This window comes from Anas acuta, chromosome 5 (genome assembly GCF_963932015.1).
Source record: "Anas acuta chromosome 5, bAnaAcu1.1, whole genome shotgun sequence".
Lineage (NCBI taxonomy): Eukaryota > Metazoa > Chordata > Aves > Anseriformes > Anatidae > Anas > Anas acuta.
In genome coordinates, this window is record NC_088983.1 from 50,110,647 (window position 1) to 50,136,161 (window position 25,515).

The 25,515-nt window shown below is 35.8% G+C and overlaps 1 protein-coding gene across 4 annotated transcripts in view; it reads right to left on the reverse strand.

Moving 5' to 3' along the window:
- RAG2 (recombination activating 2) overlaps positions 1 to 25,170 on the reverse strand; it is a 486,146-nt gene extending 460,976 nt beyond the window's left edge. For all 4 annotated transcript variants that reach the window (XR_011097263.1, XR_011097266.1, XR_011097265.1 and 1 more), the window contains exon 1: positions 25,086 to 25,170. The gene's annotated coding sequence lies outside the window, so the exon portion shown is untranslated. The remainder of the gene's footprint in view (positions 1 to 25,085) is intronic.
- Positions 25,171 to 25,515: the final 345 nt, after the last annotated feature.

Here is a 25,515-nt window from a genome sequence, read left to right on the forward strand (position 1 = left end):
TGAGAGGAACATAGGTGAGGAACAAAACACATGAATATGAAAAGTGCCTACTTGTTTTGGACATTTGGAGAATGAAGCACAAATCCTTCAACATGAGATAAAACTATCTGATGCAATTATAATTTCAGCATTATTGTATTGTAGTAAAACTTGACAACTGAAAGTCAGTGATAACAAGCAGCTTAATGAACAGTCTGCAAAACATTCTCAGAATTACTGACATTATCACAGAAGTAGTGATAAAATGCGAAAGAAAACTGGACAAATATCTGCTGCTTCCAAACTTAGAAGATAACTTAAAATGAGCTTGGCCTTGTGCTGATACATGAATCAATTTCCCCAGAAAACAAGGGAGAGGGTAGCTAGAAAACAGAAGGAAAAGACTGAGACAATCTCACAGTGTTCCAGCAGAGTTAACTGCCTAAAAATGACTTCGTTGCATCTACTCACATGGAAGGAATGAAAGGATACCTAAGACAGCCCAGTGTTCTGTAATTATATGGGATGATCCATGACCAAGATATTATATAGATTGTTGAATGTGTCTTATGTGGTTTATTCAGGAAAAAAAAAAAAAAAAGACACTTAGGGAGCATTTAATGACTTTTGGCAATGCTTATTCAAGCAGACAATCTCTCATTAAACCTTGATGTGCCAAGGGAATGAAAAATAACATTCTTTGGCTATATGACAGCAGAAACTAATTAATATGAGTTCTAATTTAAAGGCATGCTGTCAATTTATACATGAAAATTACTGAAGCTTGTTTTTGTTTTCCATCTACTTGCAATAGTCAAAAGTTACTGGCATGATAGTAGCCAAAAGATTAGAGCAAAACGTATTTTGCCTGCTTTAATTTTTCCATTATTCCTGCTGCTTGTATGGGTGTTTCACACAACAGCATAGGATAATGTGCCTGAAAATGGGAGCAAAACACACATATGCACAGACAAGGATACTAAGAGATAAGTAGGGAAACTGAAATGGAATTTAACATTACTTAGAAATTAACCAATTTTCCCATTTGACAGTTCACTTCAAACCTTTATAATATAGGTCATATGCTATACTTCAGTCATAAATGTAACAGGAGGAACGCTACAACTGGCGTGTACGTAGGCTCTGAAAAAAATTGCTAATCAGTAGTATGAACAATAAAGAAGTGTGGTTTTCATATTTGCATAGCTAGTTTTCATATCACGATGCTACCATCTTAATCGTCTTTCATAGGCATGTGGACACTTGGAGAACAAAAAAACAACACAGCTTTCTTGATTGGTGTTTTTAAAAAATCCTTCTTTGCAAACTCAGTGCTTGTGTTGTGTGTGAAGTTTGGAAACGATTCATTAGAGAATTTGGTACACATATGCTCAATAATTTTATGCTTTAGTTACACATAGTATGACTTAACCAGTCAATTACTCCTGTTTCCAAGAGTAGGAGCTTCTGAATTCCATGTAGATTTCCAGTTAAATTTAAAGTGAAGTTGAAGTATGTATTCTTTGTTTAAACTACATAAGCAGATGTTTTCCCTTTTTGCATTTAGATTGTTGCCATGTCCTTGGTGAGAAGAGAACACTGTATGTATTACCAGTATGAAATAAAGATCCAAACTGATAGCATTTTAATATGTAGCTTGAATGCTAATCTCATTTCTGAGACAGATTTATACCATTATTATACCATTACCAACTTCCTAAGAATACATTTTTATTCAAATAAGAACACACCAGACTTTTAGGTGATCTTTTTTACCCTCAATGTAACAATATACACTGCACTTTCCAGAAGCATGCCAAGCTTTGTATCAGTAACTTGATACAAGAGATGAGTCTATTCAGATCTGTAACAAGAATTTCAAGGTGAAAAAAATATTTCTGGGTAAAATACACCACACCAGAATGGAATCAACTACTATCCTTAAGAGATCAAATGTCACCTGTACCTCAGGCCAGTAAAAAAATCCATATAATCATGGATGGCAGATTGGTAAAGTAAGAGACAAATCTGAGCTAAAATTGAACAGAACAGAGAATGAGAGAAAGAGGAGAAAATCTTTCTTATTTTCTGTACGATTTAAAAAAAACATATTACTTGGATAATGGAAGAAAGTCACTTTTTCCAGTTTAGAATGAGTCAGACGATTTTTTTGCATCCAAATTAGAGCAGGTGACTTTCAAAAGTAGTAAAACTAAGGTTTAAATTAATGAAAATGTAAGTCACTGAATTACTCAGATTTGGAGTTTAATATGGCTATTTTATAGCTTAAGTAGCCAAGAATATTATATAAAGTTTCAGCAGTACCAACACCACCAAAATTATCTTCTTGCCATAATAAGAACACCAAAAGCATTGTATTCAACTCTGTACTATCAAGATTGCTGATTAACGTAAGAATCTTGAAGTTAAAACAAAAAAAAAAACACATGAATTTCTATCTGCTGGGTTCTGCTACGCTAAAATCACGTGTAAGTTTTCTTTTGATTTCAAGTGGCAGATGATCCTCACCTGGTCAGTTCATCAACTGTGGTGTTTAGTTTAAAGGTTAATATGGCCCCATAAACAACAACAAGAATCCTCACCACTCAGTTGTGACAATACAATGAAGGAATAATGCATTAGTATTGCATTTTGCATTGTAAAGATGAACACAAACACTGCCTACTTGGCAGACTAAAATGTTACTATCACTGTTAACTCAAGGACTTCTTAATTAGAAGTCATGGGAATGTGCCCCCCCCCCCCATTTTTTTTTTTTGAAGTGCTTATATAGAAGATTCTAAATTAAGAAGCAGAAAAATGGAAGAGAAAACCTATATTGTTTTTTCAGAAAATGGGAGAACCAAATGCAATTAGGCACATAAGCCTTGGGAAAAAAGGGGGGGAGGAGGGGAGGAGTTCTTGAGTCAGCTCTTACCACTAGAAGGAACTGCATTAAGAGATAACACAGCTTTCTCAGTTTCTGAAAGGTACCATGTGAGGGTGTTTTTTTTTTTTTTCCCTTTATAACCCCTTGGAATACTTTTTCATTGCCTTATTACTAAAGACTGGATTTTTTCTTTTACTTTCAAGCTTTTGATAATTCTTGAACACTCTGAAACTTTGTTTTCTACTGATAATGTTATATTTTGTGATGGGATCTCATTTTCATCCTACTCCTCCATAGTGTACATAAGTACCACATTTGAAATGCCATATGGGTACAACTATCTTGCTAAATTAAATAACACTCATAAGAAATCACAGGTGTAGATCCCCTGAACACCCTGAGCCTTACTTTGTCATGAAGGTTGTTGGTAGAATCAGTCCAAAACCCTATGAAGCTTTAGGAGAAAATCACTTAAGATTCTATGTCCTATAGCCAGTATGACCAAGCAGCAATCAGGTTCCCCTTGTTCTGCCAGGCATAGTCCTCAAACTATATGTTTTGTATCATTATACTCCCTTGTGTGTCCTCACATTATGCCCCTGGGCATGCCAAATGCAGCTTAAGCGTTGTGCTTCAAATTCATAGCCATCAGCAGGTTTTTTTTGAATGCCTCATGTTCCAGCCACAGAGGAGGCCAGTGTACAGGCCAAAGAGATCAGGAACATAAGCACAAAATGGGTTGGGAATGAGGAAGCTTTACCTATGCCTTGGTCAGGCTGACTACATACACAGAAGTAAATAAGCAATAACATTAGCTAAAAAAAAAGTCATCATGTCTTCCATGCCTACAGACGTCCTGGTACAGTTCAAATTGTTTTTGCCATGTCAAGCTACACTGCAGGGAAAATAAATCCCAGCCAGACTCACTACAACTTCACCTTGGGGGCATTTCTGAGAATCTTAAGTATTCACAGCTCCTAACTCCTTGCATCCTAGCATCTGCTTTCTAGGAAGAATTTATCAATACAACCTCGTCTACCCTACCTGCTCCTATGCCATCTTCTGGGACCAAGGATACAGGGATGTCATCTTCTGCCCAGCTCCCAACCACCCCTTCCCTTCCAAGTGGAGTCATCTCTATGCCAAGATGTTCTTTGTGCTGGGAGATGTGGCAAAAATCAGTAAAAAACTTAGACACAAAGAACATAGAAAATTATCTCAATATCTTTGAAACAGATGTATGAAACTCTAATTTGGTGATATCTTAGGCAGCAACCATGTCAGGCTCAATTCTCTAGGACTCCTATTTTACACCATACATTGGAATGCATATTGGAAATATATATATAGTATCATAAAAATTGAAAATTACAGAAAGATCAAGCATTTTGAAGCTAGACTAACTAGATAACATCAAGAACTTCTGAAAGTTTTTCCATTAGTCCCAAATATTCTTTCTATATCCTCTCTGCCTACCAGTAATCAACCCCTTTCTCTAACATTAGCTGTTTGACTAGGGGGAAGCTAATTAAGGCAGTGGGCTTCAGAAAGCCACAGGTCATTGTTGATAACCAGAGCTTATGGACACTGAGGTAATAAGAGTTTATAATGTAGCATTAAGCACCCTAAACTAACAAATGTAAACAAAAAGACACATTATCTTCTTTTTTGCCCCTCCTGTTTTCAATATGGCATCCAGAATTCCTTTAAAATTAGCTGTTTTGTGAATACTATGCAGAGTGCTCTGCATTGAGTTATGAAACAGATTTTGCAAGAAGTGTTTATCAGCACAAATAGATCTAACAGAAGAAAATATAAACATTACAGTCACTGAGCAATTATGGAGCAATTATGATGTAATAAGCTACAAAGTGTATACACATGTAAATAAAAGAAACAATTTCTTCATATTTATGAATATTTGTAGTCATTATATATGCCAAAATTGAATAATTCACTTCAAGAATCTTTATTTACTGTTGTAAATTGCTCATACATCTACTTATTTATCACAATTATTCATCATATGAATGAGATTTAAAGATGAATCAGTAATCTAAATGAACAGTTGGAGCAATCTGAGTGCTGCCATGAAAAATAAGGGGGGTTGTAATATTAAGGACAGAGCTTTTCATTACGCAAGTATTGTAGATTGATTGCACTCGATTTTAAGAAGGTCAATGTAAATCAAATAATTCATGAAGTCTAAAAGTACACATCTTTAAGTGATCTGTGTTATGTTAAGGACTACCAGCAATAAACTTTTGTCGATAGACAACTGAATGTACATTGCCTCTGTGTAAATTACAGTTCAACACCAAATCTACAAGTAGGGTGGACAAAAAGTGAAAAAATAGCTGAACAGTATTTTGCTCTCTGCTGAAATTGTGCAATTCTAGATTTTAAAACTTTTTTTTTTTTTTTAATTGTATGTATTGGTCTGTAATCCCTCTTTTTCTACTTCTAATGTTAAGTAGAATTCAGTCTTACCTTGAATGATATTTCCCCTTTTTGCAACATCCTAATACTGGGAGCTGGTATGTTTCTGTCATTTTCCATTCCCTAGCTGTGTTTTTCCTTCTATTTGTGCAAACTATTGTTTCCTCCTATTCCTAAGCATAAAACCCTGCACTTTTTTTTTTTTTTTTAAGTTATATTCTGATTTGTAAAGCCCTTACTCTAATTTTATTAGAGTATTTTATATTCCAACCCTGTACAAGTCTTATAGATCTCAATAGTTTAATATCACTCACATCTGCACCAAATAGAGGACATCCATCCTCTCTATTCCATCATCTAGACTATCAATGAAATTACTGAATAGCACTCAATCCACAGCCATCTGCAAAATTTAACAAAAACATCCTTCTCTTTTGATAGCCTCTGTACTACCCTGCATTATGACAATCTCTTCAAGAACTACAATGAAGAACAGTTCTTAAATAATTGTATCACTGAGCTGACATTCTACCTAAGATTTATAGATGACATCTTTATTATCTGGATTGGAAATTTGGACTCCCTTATTGATTTTTACCACAAATTCAATAATCACCACTCTCCATCAAACTGTCACTGTGACTGCAACACTCATACACTAGCACCACCCTCCCACAGCAACATCAGCAGTGGTAACTTGCAAGTGTGATAAACAGAAAACTGAAGGCCACCACAACTGCAGACATCAGAAGTAGCCCTCCAGAAGCCTTTATATGCAGTTGAAACCTATGCTTCACACCCAATAGGAGCATACTCATGGTGTTTACTTTAGCAAGATGACACTTCCCCTCATCACTGAACATGCACCTTCTATTGTCACTTCCCATCCTACCCCAGGATATCACGCAGAATGTCATTAAATAATTACAGCTTGTATTACAAGAAATGTCTTGCTCTTCAAACAGCCCTACAGCCTCACTAAGTTTATTTTGAAAAGGAATTCCTGGTGCTCTGAAGCATGCTAAGTGAATATAGATTTTGCTTAAGTAAAGAATGGATCTACCAACATATCTCTGTCATACCACAATAAATGTTCTCAACAGCAAAACAATTAGTACTCAGTAAATATTACAACCACCCTTCCTGGATGCTCCATCCACATTGTTCATAATTCCATTCTTCATACACCACATTCACAGAATTGTGGAGGTGAAGTTAAGCAACATCCCCAATACAAGAATAATAGCTCATACAAAATCTGCATAGGACCACAAACTTTGAGAAACATTTACCGTGAAATTCACACTCCATAACGTCTTTAGTCTTGAGCCCTAAGGAGATATTGCAAAGCTTTTGAAAAAAAGCCTGCAACTTAAAATTCATTTGTGTTATTTTCATATCTAGAAAACTAATGATTTGTGTTCGATACATTATAATCTTGCTCTCCTCCTACCTTCTCCATTTTGCATGTCATAAACTTCCTGTTATCTACTTGCTTCAATAATTTATAACTTCTAAGCTCTCCCCACTCATTCTGCTCCATATGCACAAGCCACCTTTATTTCAAAAACCCCAAGATCTGAGCAAGTATGCAGTTTTTCCTCAATTTGTGCTGAGTTTTGAAATCATTCCTTCTGTTTCAGACCTAAAAAAGTAGGTATGTTTGCCCCAAAGACTGTTTAATTATTCTATCAACTGGTCTAAAGAGATAGTTACTCTACTTTCAAATCTCATCTGCCTGCCTTCCAACCCTCATAGCATCATAGCATTAAAACAACATTTATCTTCAAGTTGGTATCTAGTGTTAACTTCACAAAAAAACATTTTCCTCTGGTTTACTTTTGAGGCTGCTCTCTGAAACTATTTCAAAGCCTCAGTAAATCCAAAGTATTAGAGATGACATTGAGGATCAATGATTCTCTGCAGATAGTTGGTTTTCACCCCACAGAAGAGAGACATGGCAGGCACCTCTTAGAATCACTTCCCTAGATTCTATCATTTGAAGAGAGATTATTATTTCTGGAGAATGGACACCCTGACGTCATTCCTTGCCTGACCTAAATTGTTTTATTCTTGAAACCAAGAATTTTGTTCTGTTTTACTTCTTCTCAATGTTAGTGAATGGCCAGCATAAGGAAGGTTGTCTCATATGTTACAAACTATGTTCCACCAATTATACTTTGAAGGCCCCTTCCTGAAGCTTTAAACTAAGCTCTGCGTCTTCTGAGGCTCATGTATTAAGCTTAAGCCTATCTATTTCTCAAATATTCACTAGCTGCAAATATGTAACTTGTGGATGTCAGCAATATCAAAACAGTCCTCTGGATTTTGAGGGTCAGATTCAATTTGTTTCACACAAATAGACTCTTGCTTTCTTTGTAGCCAGCTTTTATAAATTAGTCTTTTGGATTCCCTGTCCAGGGAATGTGTCTGACAGGATTGCACATTATGCAAATTTGCTGCTGAAGCAACAAAAACGTTACTGCATCTTTGGGTTGAGTTTTTAACCTTTGTTCCCTTACATTATTCTCCAGTACTACATCAGAATCTTAATGCAAGATCTATGCACATAAACTCCTATGTTTTCATAAATTAAGCTGGCAAGATATGCTGCACTCCCCAGCCAACAATTTTGAACAGTGTTTTTGTTTTATCTGAGTAGAATATGGGAAAGAGACCTTAAGAGCAATAGATCCCAGATCTTGACATTCATGCCTGCTACCTTTTCAAATAGTTCCACCTTCTTCCTGATATTCCAAGGTTTTATGGAAAATAGAGTAGAGAAATGCAGAGAAAAAAGCTGATTAACTCATTTTGAGTAAGGGCTATAGCCTACAGTCACAGAGAAGAGATTAGTGCATTACAGTAAATCACCTCATGGGCATCCAAATCCAACATGGGGGCATCTTTTTTTTTTATTTTATTAAATAAAAATGAAAAGAAATTTAACTGTGTAGGATGCCTCCTCTGCTTGCCTCTTCTCAAATTGCATCCATACTTTGATTTCCAAGGATGCTTTTATTTCTAAGGTAATGACTTGCAAAAGAGTAAGATTGCTGGAAGTGCTATCTTCATGTTAATTCATTATGAAACACACTACAAAGATGAAGTTTTTTTTTTTTTTATATTATTATTATTTTTGTAATCAACATTGAATTAGTATATCCCTATGTAGAATAGCACCATGGCCAGTTTCTGAGAGCAATCTTAACAGACTTTTGTTTCATTTGCGCAGTGGAAGTCTATGGTACCTCATTTATAATACATAAGACTTATGCTAAACCTTTAGGTCATTTGCAGTTAGACTGCTAAAAATAGTAGACCATTTTGCATGATAACAAGATGCTGTTCAAAAATCAGAAGCTGCAGGTTGGGAAAATCTTTTGTTAATATATTCAATAGCATATTGAAAATGAGAAGTGTCAAATAATGTTTCCAAAATGCAAGCACAGACTCTGTTCCTTTGGCTATGAACTTTATTCATGCACATTTCCTCTGAATTTTTCCACACAAGCTTTTGGTTTCTTGTTGCACATACACATATATTTCAGAAGCCACTTTAAGTGCTGTCCTACAATCAAGGATAGGCAATCTTCTAGCTTAGGCAGCCAGTGAAACATTTAGCCACTTCCTAGTGAGTTAATAAAATAAGGTAATATGCTTCAAACCAAGGTTTTTAAAATTGTAAGATAGAGTTGAGACAATTTTGTTGAAGGATGGCATGTACTGCCTTCCTGATCTGTACCCTCATGTTTATGTTTTTCTTTGCCACTCTAAGGTATCTCTCAGAAATTCACTCTGTGCAGTAAATAGTGAATCACTGCATCAGAGGAAAGACTGTTACCCTGAAACTCACATGATATTAAGTTGCTGTAGTGGACATAGTCTACTTCCTTGTCCCAAGACATGCATTAAAATCCAGTTTCACCAACTTCCCAGAAATGTATACGCAACCATTCTGATGAAATCAAAGAGCCCATTACAAGACAACGGCCTTTCTCCCCTAGGCTCAGAGACTTCTACAAAGGCAGCTCTCCAAAGAGCCAGAAGTACAAAAAATAACATATCTACTTGGGGGTGAATTTAAACTCAAGTCAAGCACCTGCTGGGGACAGAATGGCTTCAAGGGTATTATGAAACAGTCTCTTTACAGTGGCAGAGGAGATTGAAGAGAGAATTATAAAGCAAAGACCTCCCAACAGAAAAGGAAAGGACAATTCCTTCAAGCTATGTAAAGGAAGAAAGAGTCAGTTCAAAGGGTTTTCTAGTATCTTCGGTCCAACTTTACTGTTTTAGAAGAAACACCTCATCTTCAATCTTCTGCATATTTCTGATGCATATTTGCAGTTCTATGAGAAGAGGTAATAGCAGAGAGAAAAACAATGAAACAGTGTAGCCTGTAGAAACTGTATTTGGCAACACACTGTGCCAGCGCATGTGGCAGTGCTGAGAAGTAACATGCTCCCAAGGGGAGCCTGCAAAGACACCAGGGGCTCAGTGGCTCTCCAGAGCAGTCCAGAAGGCTCATTGTGGATGAGCCCATCCACAAGGATGGGCTCCATCTTCACCTCCCCTAATCCAATCCTGCTTCTCTTCATGCTGTAGACAAGCCCTTGTGACTAGGCACAACACCAAAAGTGCTGCCACCCACTCGTAACAACCTCTGGAAACCCATTATGATCCGATTTCTCCCAAGAAGTACTCTGCAGAGAAATAAAGCGTTCCCCACAGCTACTGCTGCAGACAGCAGTTTGTGATGCAGGTGCCTGCACAGAAGACAGGTAGAGGCAAGCACGCCGTGCTGTGCAGGCTCTATGAAGGAGTAGCTCACTCATTCTGAAGAAACAAGGCCAGGATGGGTGGTGCTTTGAGCAACCTGCTGTAGTGGAAGGTGTCCCTGCTCAAGGCAGGGGGTTCAAGCTAGATCTTTGAAGTCTCTTCCAATCCAAGCCATTCTATGAAAGAAGCTTATACTAGCTGAAAAAGGCAAGGAAGGTGTTTTTACCTCCCTATGAACCTAGCAAAAGATGCAAACAAATGGCATTCTTGTATTCGAGATCTTGATGTTAAATAGTAGCTATTAGCACTGAGCACTCAGATTGCCAGTCTCAGGAGGAAGCACGTATTGGTGTCACTTGAAGTGACTACAGATTCATTGGGACAAAAAAGAAAGCATGTGCTGCTGGCAAGGTGTTGGAGCACAGAAAGGCTTATGGGATAACGTTCCTTGCCAGATAACACTCCAACCACTTTACGCTTGGGGCACATTTGCCTTGTTTTAGAGGATAGCAAGTTTATTAGCACTGGTACAGGTCCATTTTGTGCCAGATTTTTTCTACACCGTAGCAATTCCCAGAGCTCTAATTTACTCATGTGCCAAAATAAAGCTACATACAAGTTTGCCTTGAAACTTATGGTTTAAATCAATTACTTACATATGTAATACAAATATACCTACATACATGTGTCTGTACACATAACTACACAGTCTGTATTTGCCCTCTACCCATGGTGAGTAAGGAGTTTCTGCCTCCCCACCATGTTTCACTCAAATATCCTTCACTGCAGTGACCAACACCAGAAACAAGTGATTTTCCTGGACAACATTGAAATTTTTAAGTGCTTAGGTGAAAAAGCAACAAGTTTGCTGAAAAGGCAGCTGCTCATCTTAAGACCACACAATGCCCAGACAGAACTGTGACAGAATCTGAGAAACACAGCTACAGCATCCTATTTTTTCCATGCTTAGGGCACATGCTGCATCTAATGTTTTCACCAGCTCTTTGCTTGCTTGTTGATAAGAAACTCAGGTTTCTGCCCTAGAGGCAACCTGAAGATATGCAGTGGGTCCCCGGAGAAGGAGATCTTCTCAAGCAGGATCTTAAGAAATTGAAAAGTTAAAGGAGTTGTTTCTTACTGTTTCTTTACTTGTGGTTTTTGTCTTCATTACTTGACTGTAGGGGAGAGTTACTTTCCCCTTTGATAGATGTGCTTATGCAGTACACATGTAAACAGCAATTAAAAGGTAAATTAGATAGACTTGAGAGGTTTTAGATTTTGTTGTACATATCTGGCTCAAGGATTTCTAGAAATGCTGCAAGAGGGGCTAGATGGTATGAGGTTTTATTTTACATAGTAAACAGCAAAATTTTTTAGTATTTATTGAATTGAAATTACAGAGTTTAAATGAATTAAATCACTTATTGGCTTAAATGAAAAGTCTTATTGACGTATAACTGAAAAACTTCCCAGACTGTATTGTTTACTCACTGAAGTAGCTGCATTTCAAACAATGCCTCCTAAACCACCAAAAAAAGCACTTTTTTTTCCTCTAAGTTACAAATGCCACCTGGGGCTCAGTCTTAGACTTCCTGTACATCTTAGGTACTATTCAGTTTTTCTAGCTGAGCAGTCAGGTGCAGTAAAGAGGCTGACCTGCACATCACCCAGGTTGCAGGGCAGAACAATCAGCTGGCACCAACCAGGAGATTTCAGAACATCTGATGTTCTTAACTGCCAGTGAGGGAATTTCAGAAGAAAGAGCAGAGGCAGCAAGCTCATAATTCCCCCCTGACCTCTTCCCCCTCCCTCTTTCAAAATCCGTTTAGATTCTCAGGCTTTGCAACATGATTGCTGTATTGCAAATCCTGTAGTTTGTAATAAGGAAATATAAGAACTGTTATTGTAGGTCAACCTCTACAACTAAGATGTGTAACAAATTAGATGGTCTCTACTGTGGATGTTTGGGAAACATACAGCACACAAAATTTACTACTTTAAAGGTTCTCTGCAACAAAAGAATTGTTTCTTAAAGAACTGATGCACAGAGGAGTTTGGTTTGAAGATGCTAATCGCTACTGTTTAATATTGAGCTGAAACAAGGATTCAGGTGTAGTGACATCAGTGATTACCTTCGGTAATACAAGGACAAATAAAAGGCTGCTGTAAATGATAAAATGTTTGTTGAAACTATCGATTTCGTAGTTTAAGACAAAAATAAACTGACTCAATTAACTAGCTATGATATGCAGAGGATAAGATCTCACCTGTTCACCCCTGTTTCAACTTAAAATTTAACTAAGAACACCAGTCCTCGAAAAAATACAGCTTCAGGCAGGCAGATTAAGACACTAAAATGCCTAACAATGAGTGGATTAAATGAGATGCACACAGAAGCAGCGAGGTGGTGAAACACCTACACTGAAACATACAGGGTAAACGCCTTTTTTTCTAAATGGCAAATGTGTTCCTTGTCTCAAATCTGAAGATCAGTTTAATTCTGATGAAGGCAGAAAGATGTACCATTAGATAAACAAGGAACAGATTACTGTGTCTTCCCATAAACTTGATTTATTGCATCTAACAATTCATTGACAGTCACCAGTGTTCAAAGGAAAAAAACATCCCCTGAATATATTTGGCCAGGTCTATATCACCAACACTGTTGTCTTTCTGGATTATCCTGGGGCTGACTGAAGCCAACTCTTCAGAACTCTAGGTGTATGGACACACCAGAAGGAACATCTTCGCTATAGACATCTGTTGTACTGATTACTTCACCTTCTCTTACTGGTTACTTGTTTTAGAACATTTGTTTAGATTAATACTCATCCAAACTTCTTTGCTCTCCACAAACTTTTTGGTAATCATTATGGCTAGCATGTTTATCAGCACTATTTTTAGTGTTTAAGAAAACAATTTCATCCCAGCAGCATACTGACAAAATTACATTTCTCTACATCATATAGCTGTTATTTGCATTTAAATTAACTGAAAATATTACTGATGAAATATAGAACAAAATCTTGCTTCTGATAAGCAACTAAGTACAAATGGAGTTAAGCTTCTGCTACCTTGAAGTTGCCACTAACGAAACAGTGCCTCTTCTTGCAAAAAGCCATGACACTTCAGGGACTCATGAAATAATTCAGATTGGGAGCAATGTCTGGAGAGCATACATTCCAACACCAAGCTCAAAGCAGAGCTGGCTCCCTCCTATATCACAACACAGAGAAGCACTGCTCCTAAATTATTTCTTAAAAAAATCTTTGAAATGAAAGATTCTGCACCAACAGAAATTACAACTGTAACTGAAACCCACTTTGAAGCAGACAAATGTGCAACTGTTTGGAGTTCTCTACTTTTGGTCTGTTTTTGTATTTACTTTGTTTACTTTGGGGGGTGGGGAGGGGAGGGAACATCTATCTTTGATTTTGTAATTTCAACATTTAAACATTCTAATTAACTAGGCTTACATTACACTGCAGTAAAATATTAACCAATGTGATTTTCTCACCTAATGGTGCCAGAATGTTATTTGCAAGCTATCTGCTAGACATCCACTGCCCTTGTTAAAAAAAAATAAATATTAAATTATGATTATGTTAAAGAGCTGCAATATTAGTTCATTTGGCATACTTAACATGGGCATAGCAATTACAAATTATTTACAATATAACAGTTCCTTACAGCTCTAGCTTCTGTCAGTCCTTTATAAGAACTATGCAGTTCTCATGTTGTACAAATCAGATATCTACCTCTAATCAAAACTCATGAATTTTGAATATGTACTGAAAATTAAAACAAGATATAATTCTCCATTTAGTATTTAAATGATTTGTGACATGAAAGTGAGGAAGGATTAAAAATCTTGCATTTCACATATGTAACAGATTTCACCCCTCTTGTTCCAGAGCATATTCTGTCTTTTGTTCACATTGCTTTACTGATCTACTCAGGTTTCTACACAGAAAGTGGGAGAGGGGGATTTGTATTTGGTGATTATTGCATGGATATTTTTTTTTTATATCATTTTAAAGTGGATGAATTTCTGCCTTAAAGGGCTAAGATAGATATGCAAATCTTTTATATTAACAATGTCCCTTTAAGTAAAGAATCTATAAATGCGAAGTCAGACAAATATATTATAGATGTTAGGATAGATGTCACCTGAAGAGCTAGTAAATGTATTAAAGAACTGTGAATGTTCCCTCCCCACCCACCCTACCCCTTTTATGGTCATTAAAGCTATACAGAACTCTTCCATATCGCAATACTACTACGGAAAAAAAAAAAAAAATACTGTCAAAATAGTTTAATTTTATAGAAAGAAAAGATATCATTCTGATCTGCACACACTAGTAGTAAAAAAAAATAAGCTCTTTGCATGATTATATCTACAGGGGGCTGCTCTCTTTCTCAAGGGAGTCAAAGATGTGTAGAATCCCAATCCAGTAATAGTTGTGTCAACATTTAGAAGTTTCTGAATATTATCCAAATATTGCCAATTTAGACATATCCAAATTCACAGGTAACCCAAAACAATAGTTCCCCATATACTTTTATCTTAAAGAAATGTTAAGTCTCAGACCAGTTAATTAAGAAGCCTGAGAAAGGCATCAGTTTTACCAGTTCACTGTAGCTTCAGTGACTAATCACTGGTATGCATCTCCACAGGATCTGAGTGAAAACTATACTCTCCTCCTCTGACAGCACTGCTTTTACATCTCGTTGTAGCTGAATGAACTCTTATTATAGGGCTAAACAGATACAGTTTTTGAAATCTCTAGACATCAAAAGTATAGTTCCCTAAGACTGTAAAGCCATACAAATATGTATCCCTATAGAAGGTTTTAGAGGATGTAAGCAGTAGTTTTTAGCACTTTCTTCTGGAGTTTCATTAGAGAATCATAAAATAAAGATAAAATACACTGAAGAATATCCTGCAAATGGCTCTATAAAAGAAAAACAAATCCACCTACACAAATATACAAATATACTCTGGTACAGATAATATCTATATCTACTATTCATTCTAGTTTTATAACTTCCAGTATTTTTCACTGTAATTCCCTTTTCCAGACAAAGAGCATGGAAAATCTTGTTAAATGAATTAGGAGTTTGAATAATCTAGAAAAGTGCAACTGATCATCTAGAAGGAAACACTTTTTTCACAAAAAATGTTTCTTGTGTATTCAAACCTGCATTTGTTTTGTACTTTCATTATTCACTAAGTACAAAGGGAACATATTCATGTCTCTGAAAGTGAGAGCACTTTGTCCAAGAGAAAAACAATCCACTGGGCCATAAAGTAGCTTTTTACTCTTCATTCATCTTTCTAAAGGTATATAATGTACTGTATAGTTGGGCTTTGTTGGCTCTAGCAAGTACAGCTGCAGAGATACTCTGTGGGTAGGTTTTCATTAGAGGGCAAGGACCAATTCTTCTCTTTTAGTTCCATAAATTAGGTCCTGAATCCTCCCTACCAGGTAAAAATTTAAGACATGGGAACTGCAACTGAATTCATGAATAGCTGCTGATTTTAAAAACCGAATTCAATAGTGAACTCCCCAAATAACAGCACATTATATCTGCTGAGCCACAGCACGTTCTGTCCATTCAATCACACCTTGAAACTTGGCAGAGACTGAGCAACAATTCCACTATGAAAGGAGAGTGGATGCTACCAGCATTCTGCCAAGCCACATTTCCATCAGCCTGATCATATAGTTTACCCTTAATATAGTTTCTATAAATACAACTAATATATATACACTAGCAGATAAATATGTATGTATACAAATATATGTACATGCATAGAGGTAAATAAAGAGATTAACAATGCCAGCTGAATGCAAATATGGCAAATTTATGTTGAAAAAGACTTCCTAATCTAATGCCTTCTAATATTTAGTAATGTGTATTACACTAGCTACTGTAGTTTTAACTGATCAAATAGTGGAAAAAGTTAATATTCTTTAGAGAACTGGCTTAAGTATAATAAAACTAAATTTCACTGTTTTTGCTGCTTTTCTTTTTCTTCTGTATATATGGAAAAGTTGTTTTACTGATGAATATCTAAAAGGTACAGCTGTAAGTGAAGTTACTTGTACAAATAAATTCATGATATTCTACCAGAAGCATGGTCATCTAGTTGGAGTTATTATCCCTGAACTCTGGCCTAGATTACTACTGGTAAGTAAACAAAGAGGATCATTTTATAAAGCTGTGCTAAAAACAAATTTAACACTCATTTGGGATGAATAAGATAAATAACATTTCTAATCAGTAAAAGGAAAGAGTTCATTCACTTCCTTATGTATTTTTAACGCAGCTCTATTTATCAGGGATAAAACTGAATCATATCTTCTGGAGTCTTAACACCTTTTTCCTTTTATTTGTGCGTGCACAATTTAGTAATGGAAGTTTTGCATTTAGAAAGTTTCTAACTATTTGGTTCCACTTTTTTTTAATTCCAACTTTTCAAGGTTTCTTCTCAAGCACTTAATATGAAACTCCTCCATAGCAGCAATTCCAGCTGAACATATTGACATCTAGGACTGGAAAAAACACAAGAAGGTACCAAGATTACTCCTTGACTTGGCTGAAAAGCCTGATAACTACAAGTATTCTTCCATCAGTAGTTTCTCAGAATGTTACATAAATATTATTCTACACTGGCAAGTATTACAGGATAGTATGAGTATACCAGATAGATCACAGTTTCCAAAAGTCAAAAATAACTAAGGTTGTAGAAAGGCCATCAAGCTCAGAACTTTAACAATCTTCTTGGATTCTTCTTACTGATGCATGGACTTCTGATTTTAACCTCAAATAACTACAGTTAAAGAATTTCTTGATAATTAAGTATTTCCTAAAATGATTTGTACATTCAAATGCATAGTGTGGTTCCTTAGCCTACAATCAGAAATGGAGATATTATTATGTACTCTAAATTAATAGTTTTGCTATGAGTGAACTTTGCTACGTTCACTTACCTAGCTAGCTATTAAGGACAATAAAATAATCAGTGGAAGGGCTGATTGGAAATATACTGCTGACAACATGTGAGAACATGAGTATTTTAAAAGGGAAAGAAAAAGTAGAAAACTGCTGATTTTGCAGGCATCGTGCAATTTCCTGTCAGAAATTTCCCCTTAGTTGAACTACAATTAAGGAAAAAACATCAGTTCTGAAATGGATTGCATGATATGGTTATCTGTATTAAACAGAACTGGAGTTGACAAATTAAACCGTCCCTGCCATTTCTGACATACTTTGGCCATGCTATCTATGTCATAATGACTAATACCTAAGTACAGAATTACATTGCCCAAGTCCCTGAAGTAACAGGACCATCTATTCAATAAGCAACAATGTAAACTGAGAACCTCAGTAATAACCTAATGATTTTGTATGTACACAAAGAAATGCAACCCAGAATTGAAAATAAAACCAGGTTATTCAGTCTCAGGAATATCTTCTGATTGCCTTTTGAAGCCAGTTTATTAGAACACTTTTGTATGTATAGTCAATGTCGTCAACTTTTATGGAAGAGTTAAGCTGCTTTTTCTTTCCCCCCTTCATTATCTTATGCTTTAGTTAGGGCAATATAGTAAAGACTTTCCATGAGGAAAACCAAATGCATTTTTGTGGGATGAAAGGAAAATATTTACCACAAGCAGCTAACTTAACTAGGCAAAATTAAAGGATTTCTTTCTGCTTATATTAATTCAAACTGCCAGAACTCCTTCCTGAATTGTGCATCTTTCAGCAGACTGTAAAATAAAGCAAGAAAGGGACTTGGGGACAGTTTAACAGCATGTGATTCTGATCTGCAGCTTGCACTACTAGCCATGCTCTGCAAACTAATTTTCCAGCTCCATCTGCCCTTTTGCTATGCAGACAACTTTCTTCAGCCATCAGGAAACTGAGCAGAAATACACAAAAATATGTAAATTCTTCTTTCTGTATTTTTTGGCCTTGGTAAAATATTAGAAATAAAACAAATTAATATATCTTTTACTTATGTATATTTTGCTTTCTATTGTAGATTGCAGGTAATAACAAAGCAAGTATCAAAGGAGTTGTTACACAAAACATTATTTGTATAAGCATAAAGGTTATTTTTTTCATTGTTATATGTGCATATTCTGAAGATAGATATAAGGTAACTTATTTAAATCTGTACTGATGCCTAACATAGCTGTTGTAAACCCTGATAAACTTAAAATCGAATTCTACTCCACCCACAGAAACTAACATTTAGAGAAACAAAAGATATCTGGAAAATATTTGAATATATCTAAGTAAACTGTAATCTGTACAGCATAAAGACTTGCCTCTTAATCTTCTTTGTCAAGCTCTGTGTTAGCCAATCAGTATAGTATCAACTCTAAAAAGAATAATGTACTAACACATGGTAGAACCACAATTCAGAGGTATGTCTGCATCAAAGCCTCACTATTAGTCTGAAAGTCAAGAAGAATTCTTTAATAATTCTCTGATTCAGTAGTAAATGGAAGTAGTTGTCTATCAAAGGAAAAGTAAAAAGACTAATGGCTGCAATGTAGGTAAAGAACATAAGAGAAATAGAAAGCAAAAATATACAATTCCTGAAAATGAAGGAAAGCAGAAGCGTATTCTTTCTGTCCATGTTTGGTTATGTACATAATAGACAATATATGAACAGAGCCAACTATCTTAGTTTAACTTTAATAGAAATAAAGTAATCAGATAGCAAAATTAATTTTCAGGAAAAGGAAGGTTAATAGAGTAAAATAACATTTCAGACATATGAACATGAATTGTATTTATGTTGGTACAACTTGCTAAAATTCCTGTTTAGAGTCATTAACAAACTTTCAGAAGTGGTATTTGAACCATTACTAAATTAATGCAAGGTAACTTTCAAGAGAAATAAAGAGTAAACAGTCATATATACTTCAGAAAAGTTATAAACCTATCGCTAACCTTGATGCCTGAAGAAAGTACTAAAACTTGAGCTATTTTACTCAAACATGAATAAGATCAGAAGTGTGTGGTTTTTCTCTTATATAGAATAGCACTCTGCTATTATGCTCTGGTGTCCATAAGATGCTGAGCACTCAGTGAAACTTCTCCAAGGTCAGGGAATTTGTAACATCTTCCCTATATGGATTCTCTAGTCTCTGGATGAGTTGAATCTTCACTCTTTATCTTATAAAAGGCACTTTTCATTTACCTAGCTGCCTACTTCCCTGCAGTGCACAGAGATTTAATTATATTTGAGATTTCTATCCCTCTGGTCAATGTCAAATTTGGTTGAAAAGAGGTTATTAATCAGGAAGAACAGACACAGTGTGATTGCAGAAGCCTAATTTCCTTTGAAATTAAGCTAAGAAATAACGGAAAAAGATTTCTCAAGGACAAATCCAGTCAAATCAATCTGATATTTGGCATTGTCTCATATGACATTTTTCTAAGCGAAGGGAAGAAATATAACTAGGTGAAATAAGGTATGCACAGCTGTCTGGAAATCTAGCTAGTAACTGTTAGAGAAGCTAAGAAGGCTTTTCAAGTGGGATCCATTACAGTTTTGTTTCTAGTTGAATTCTTTTATATTCTGAATAACAGTTTTGCAGAACAGAACAGAAAGTGGTGAATGTCATCCACCTGAGAAACAGCTTCAACACTTCCAAGAAGAGTGATAAGAATTCAAAATGGACTCAAAAAAATAATCTATAAAGAAAAGGAAATATAACAAGGTAAATATAGAATGCTGTCAATTAAAAGACAACTCCAAAGCAGAAATATAGAATAATTATATGATCATAGATGGCGTGAAGAAAAGGCTTACAGATTTCAGTGGATTTCAGTCAATTCAACTCATGAGTGGTTTGCCTCAGGGGGGGAAAAAAAAAAAAAAAGAGGTAAGATGTTGAGTTACTCAAGGGACTTATTTCACCCACTCAGCATTATTACAGCCTCAATGGGTATACTAAGGTTTTCCTACCATACCAAGGTATAAATGTACAGAAGTGGAAAAGCAACAAAAACCATGCAGGGTGTTTCTCCCATGCATAGAAAGGTGGTTATAGCAGCTCTAATTTGATTTTGTTTTACCACAGTTTTGTAATAGTAATCTTGATGAACATTAAGTACACACATTAGGAAAAAGCATTTTTACTGAAAAGTCATTAACCATGGGTGGGTGAATTTGGGATATTTGAACAATGTATATTATTAGACTATAAGAACAATTCCAGGAAAAAAATAACCACATCGTAACAGCATCAGTAGCATGGAGATCTAGCTAGATCTTCCTGTTCCCTTCTGTCTAAACATTTGTGTGACTTTACAATGAGAAAAACACTGCAAATATTAAAAAATGTAGGTAACATTTTCTGTAACTATGGTGCATCAGACTTCAACAGATGTTCATTCATCAGGAGAAGCTAGAACTTTTATAGTCACTATCTTGGATAACTCCTATTAAAATCTAACATGTTGAACATTTTGATGTGCAAGTCAGTAGTGCATTGTGCATTCTTCAGTCTAATTTGGTTCTGAGATCTGCATTAGGAATTTTCTTTCTGTTGTGGTCAAAGATGCATGCATTAGCTGTTCCATCATTGTTAATTATTCATTTATCTTGAATATAAAATCATGATATGTAGCATTAAATGGCATTTCCTTTATATCCCTGTCATCTGAGTATGTGAGGCCTTTCAAATCCTGCATAATTATTACAGCTTTCTTGTCAGTTTGTATTATTGTATAATGCCTATTTTCACTGAAAAAGGGTTTGTTATTGCATGAAGAATCAAGAGAGGAGAACACAGTAGCCAAAACAGTTTCCGATTTCCACTTTAGTACCTCTCTCATGCATGTTATTTCCTCTAGATTTCATATGAAATAAGCGAAATCCATTGTATTTATGGATAAAGGAATACAGCAGAAAAAAAATAGCTCATGTGTAAAGTAGCCTTCTATTTGTCCTATTGAATAGTACTTTAGTTTTATAATTATTGTTCACATTGAAATAATATTAAAATTCCTCAAAGATAATCTTCTATTAGTTTATGTGGATTATTTATCACCATGTTTAACAGTTTCTATCACAGTAAGACACTACTTTTCCTCTCAAAAGTTTAGTCAATCAGAGGCAATGTTCTTTAACAATAGCTTAAGTTTTGTATTTGAAAAAGCTTTCTTACTGCTGTCAAAACCAATGTCACTATCCTAGCACAGCAGTGAGCTCCCATCAAACACCTAATTTAATAAACAGCTTGTTGGGATATGGGTTACATCCCTCTCTAGTAAAACCCAAGCAAGCTTCATTGTATTTCTAAGGTAAACCTACTGTGCATCACTTAATGGCCTCTGCCTTGATATCCAAAGTAAAGGACGAATCAACACTTCCTTATCACTCAGCCTCCTTGATGAGTTTACACAGTAGTAAAGATAAGAGGAAAGTGATTGTTCCTTTAACACTAGTATTTATAGAAGAATAGTATGGATTAGCCTTGTCAACTACAGAAAACAGCAGGAGTTCAGGACCTCAGCAAATCAGCATTGAGAGACTATGCAGAAAAACACTGAAGGAAAAAATAAAATAAAATCAAACAGTGTACATAAAAAAGAACTTGTCACTTTGGACTGAAAACTAGGCTCCAACTGACATACAAGTAACAGATAAAAGTGAGGTAGCACAACTGAATTGTACATTTATTATTCTGTATATCTTTGACTCTCAAGCATGATTGCTAAGGTTCCTATTTGTGCTTCAGAATAAGAAGTGACTGCTCCAAGTTTCAAGAAAACTCATTCCTTCTCAGAACACAAAACAGTTAGAGGAATGTGGTTTTGCTTTAATTTTTACATATCTAGGAATTTGCTAGTAATGTCTGTGATAGAAGTATGAACTTCATGTACCAGAGCTCTTCCCTGATTTTTCTGTTTTTAAGAACACTTTAGTATTTCCTTGTTCACAAAAACTGAACTTTGATCTACACTGATCCTAGAAGACAAAAGCAAAGCATAGTTACAGCAGTAGTAGATTAAAGTAATGGACATAGAGGAGAGAGCAATTGAGTCTCACAGCATTATGGGAAAAATAAAACACACTGACAAAGAAGAGATTAAACCATGGTTATGCAGTTATTTGTCAGATAACACATACTGTCTAGTAAGACACTGATCAGAAGAAAAGGTGTCCCTGTGCTCTGATTTTGCAGCACTTGTCAGACAGAATGGAATTGCTTACTGGGGAGTACATTTTAAACAAAATAAGTAAATCAGTACAAAACACCGAAGAGTGAGACAGAAACCTTAACGAAAATTAGGTTTTATAGAGGCACCCAGCACAGTGGTTTTCCATTATGCATCAATCTTAAATCAAAAGACCCATTTATACAGATAAGATTGCTGTTCTGAGCCCACAAAATCCACTTAGTCAGTAGTGTCCCTCATGAGTCTATCTTGAGCACTGCTCCTCACTGAGATATACTACCTTTTATTTAAATGGAGTGAGAGACACATGAAAAGTATTTCCTGTGGGGTATTTTTTTTAAACCATGCTCAATCCCAGATTTGATGTTTACACTATTTTTTTCAGGAGTAATGTAATTATAGAGAAAGACGTCAAAAATGTCTTTTTGATTAGAGAGCAATTATATTTCCAATTTATGTTTATAGCACATTCTTTATATTGCTCTATATCACCTCAGGCAGAGCTCCTTTCTGTAGAGCTGTAGGACACTGGAAACAAAGATAAAAATGATGTATTATTGCTGCCAGAGATTTGAATTTTCCTCCAAATTTATGTACACCAATGAATAAAAAGAAAAGGTCTGCTTTTACTTAAGCACATTTGCAGCCAATTTGTTACTTATGCATTAGTTACATAATTTTATTGAGTGGATTGCAGCATTCGTCTCTGTCCTTCCAACCCTAACATAAGTAGTAGAAGTATCAATCAACTAGAAAATAAGAAGGGTTCCAAGTGCATTGCCAATCATTTTATTCCCTTTTTCTATTCAAATTTAATAACAAGAAAACAGAGGAACACACTGACTATAACATTACTTGTTGTGTTTCTAAGTTCTTATGAAGCTCATCACTAATTAAAGAAGGGCAAGGGAAGAAAAATCTGTTTCCTGGTATCAGTCACATTAGAGATGGTATAGTAAAACAGTCCAGTAAATAGTATGTTACACCAGTATTCTCTTTTAGTTCAAATTATATTGCAAATGTGACTGAAAATCCATGTTCAGTCAAGGAAGATATTTAACACAGTTTGCTAGCTAGAATCAGACAAAAACCCTCCTACTGTTATCTCATTTTGAATGCAGAAGAATGTAAGATACAACCTTAAAGTACTGTTCTACCTTCAAGAAGAGGTTGGTGAAATGCTCCGAGTATGAATTTGTTGTGTATTTAGTGACTGATTCATAATCAACTGAAAGAATCAGTTATTTATGAACAGGCAGGTAAGGGGTACTAAAATATTTTTTTCTTATTTTTCTTGTGTTATACATCAGCTCCTATTGTAAAACCATTTTGTTCTTTTTGTGGAGTGATCCTAACAAGTTTTAGTACTGATTTTCCACAAGTTAAAAAACTTAAAGGTGGATGTAGATAGAAACTGTAAAGATACTGTTGGTATTTTTCACCTAGCTCATTAAGATGTTTGACACCTTAGGTAAGATAATGCATGGAACAGAGAAAGATGCAGGCCAATTAAATCTTTAGGTTAAAAAGTTCAAATAAGTCTTGCAAAGCATTTTTTTTGAGTAGAGAGATGCTGCAGAAATGAAAGTTCATGGCAGAGATTGTCTCATCCACATCAGGACAACTTTATTAAAAGTCTGATTGCTTACAATTCAAAATGCAGTGGAAGTTGTATCCACTTAGGAGAAAGACTATGCCTCCACAATGCAAATTTTTAAATTACGGAATGTAACTGGAAGATAAAGTAATACATATTAGCGGTGCACTTTGTTTTAAAATTCATCATTATGCACAGAGCTTGGAAAGACTTTTGTTTCCAGGGACAACTGATAATTCAACAATATCAGTTACTAACGCTCTCCACTTTGCAAGTTAGAGACATAAATGCCTCTTGATACTTGGAATGGTAGTCTTCAGAGATACCCATGTAAATTTTAATTGGGCTGTACCACTAATATGTGTATACAGAGATGAGCAAAGGACTGTCTGTACCCTCATCATTTGGGAAGCTTTACACATTTATCACTTATAGACAGAGCACAACAGACCTGCTTTATTAATGAGGTGTTGCACAGCCGCTAATTTTTATTCATTCTCTGATAGCCATTCATCTCAAAGAGGAAGCCAAAACCTTGGTAAGTAACCTACATCCAGGGAAGGGGCTGAGATGGGCAGAGAAGACTTATTTCTGTTGAAACCATTTCAGTAAACCTGTAATTACCACTAAACACTAATGCAGTCAGGGTCCAGTTGCTATGCAACCATGAGGAAGTTATAGTTACCTGCTGCAGAAAAAAAAAAAAAAATCAAGAGAACAACAGGCAACTGACTGACAGGAGATAGGTCTTTACTTTATCAAACAAAGGAATGACCCTTTCACCATCTGTTATGTTATTGCAGACATTTTTCCTTTATCATTTTTAAGAACTTGCATGAACACCTTGGCCTGAAATACTTGAGCAGCCCCACCAGCCCAGCACAGGGTGCTTTGCCCTCCCAGGTGTAAATGTGGGCCTGCAGTAACCAAACAGCAGCACCCAAGCCATTCTTATGGCAGCCAACCTCTATTCTGTAGCTTTAAGCTTTTGTTTTCTGACTCCATAGTCCCAAATCTCACCCTAAACAACATTTAGAAGTTGATCCACTAATTATGTTTCTTTTCTGCCTTACTATTCTCATGATGAAAATAAGCAAAAGCCCTCATCTACCAGTTCACAATAGAAGTTCAGAACAGATAAACCACACACCATGCTTTTCACCAAGGCTTTATAAGCAAAAAACTTACGTCCTTTTGTGCAGTACAGCTTCTGCAGTAATTCCTGGATACAGTCTTACAAAAAGCAGCTGCTAAACAAGGAGGGAGGGAAAACCTTCCATTTCCTCAAGCTTCCTTTATAGTGTCCCTTAATGAGCTCATTACTACTAGGTGGGCTTGGCTGATCCCTAGAAGGGCTCAGCTGCGCACATAATGTCCTGCACAGGTTGGGACAAATGCTTGCAAACCCTAGCAAAGCTGTGGCTTTCTGAGCTGGAATCTTGATTCCTCAAAGGCTGTCACTGCCAGGCTGCTGGCACAAATGCACTACAGCGCAAATGTATCACTGGCACAGACACACCTGTCAGCTGCTCTTGAGAATTCATTTGTAAGTTACTGAAAGTTTTGTAGTTTGTTGTATTATTTCAGTTTCCTCCTGCAAACCAAAAAGCAGCAGCTT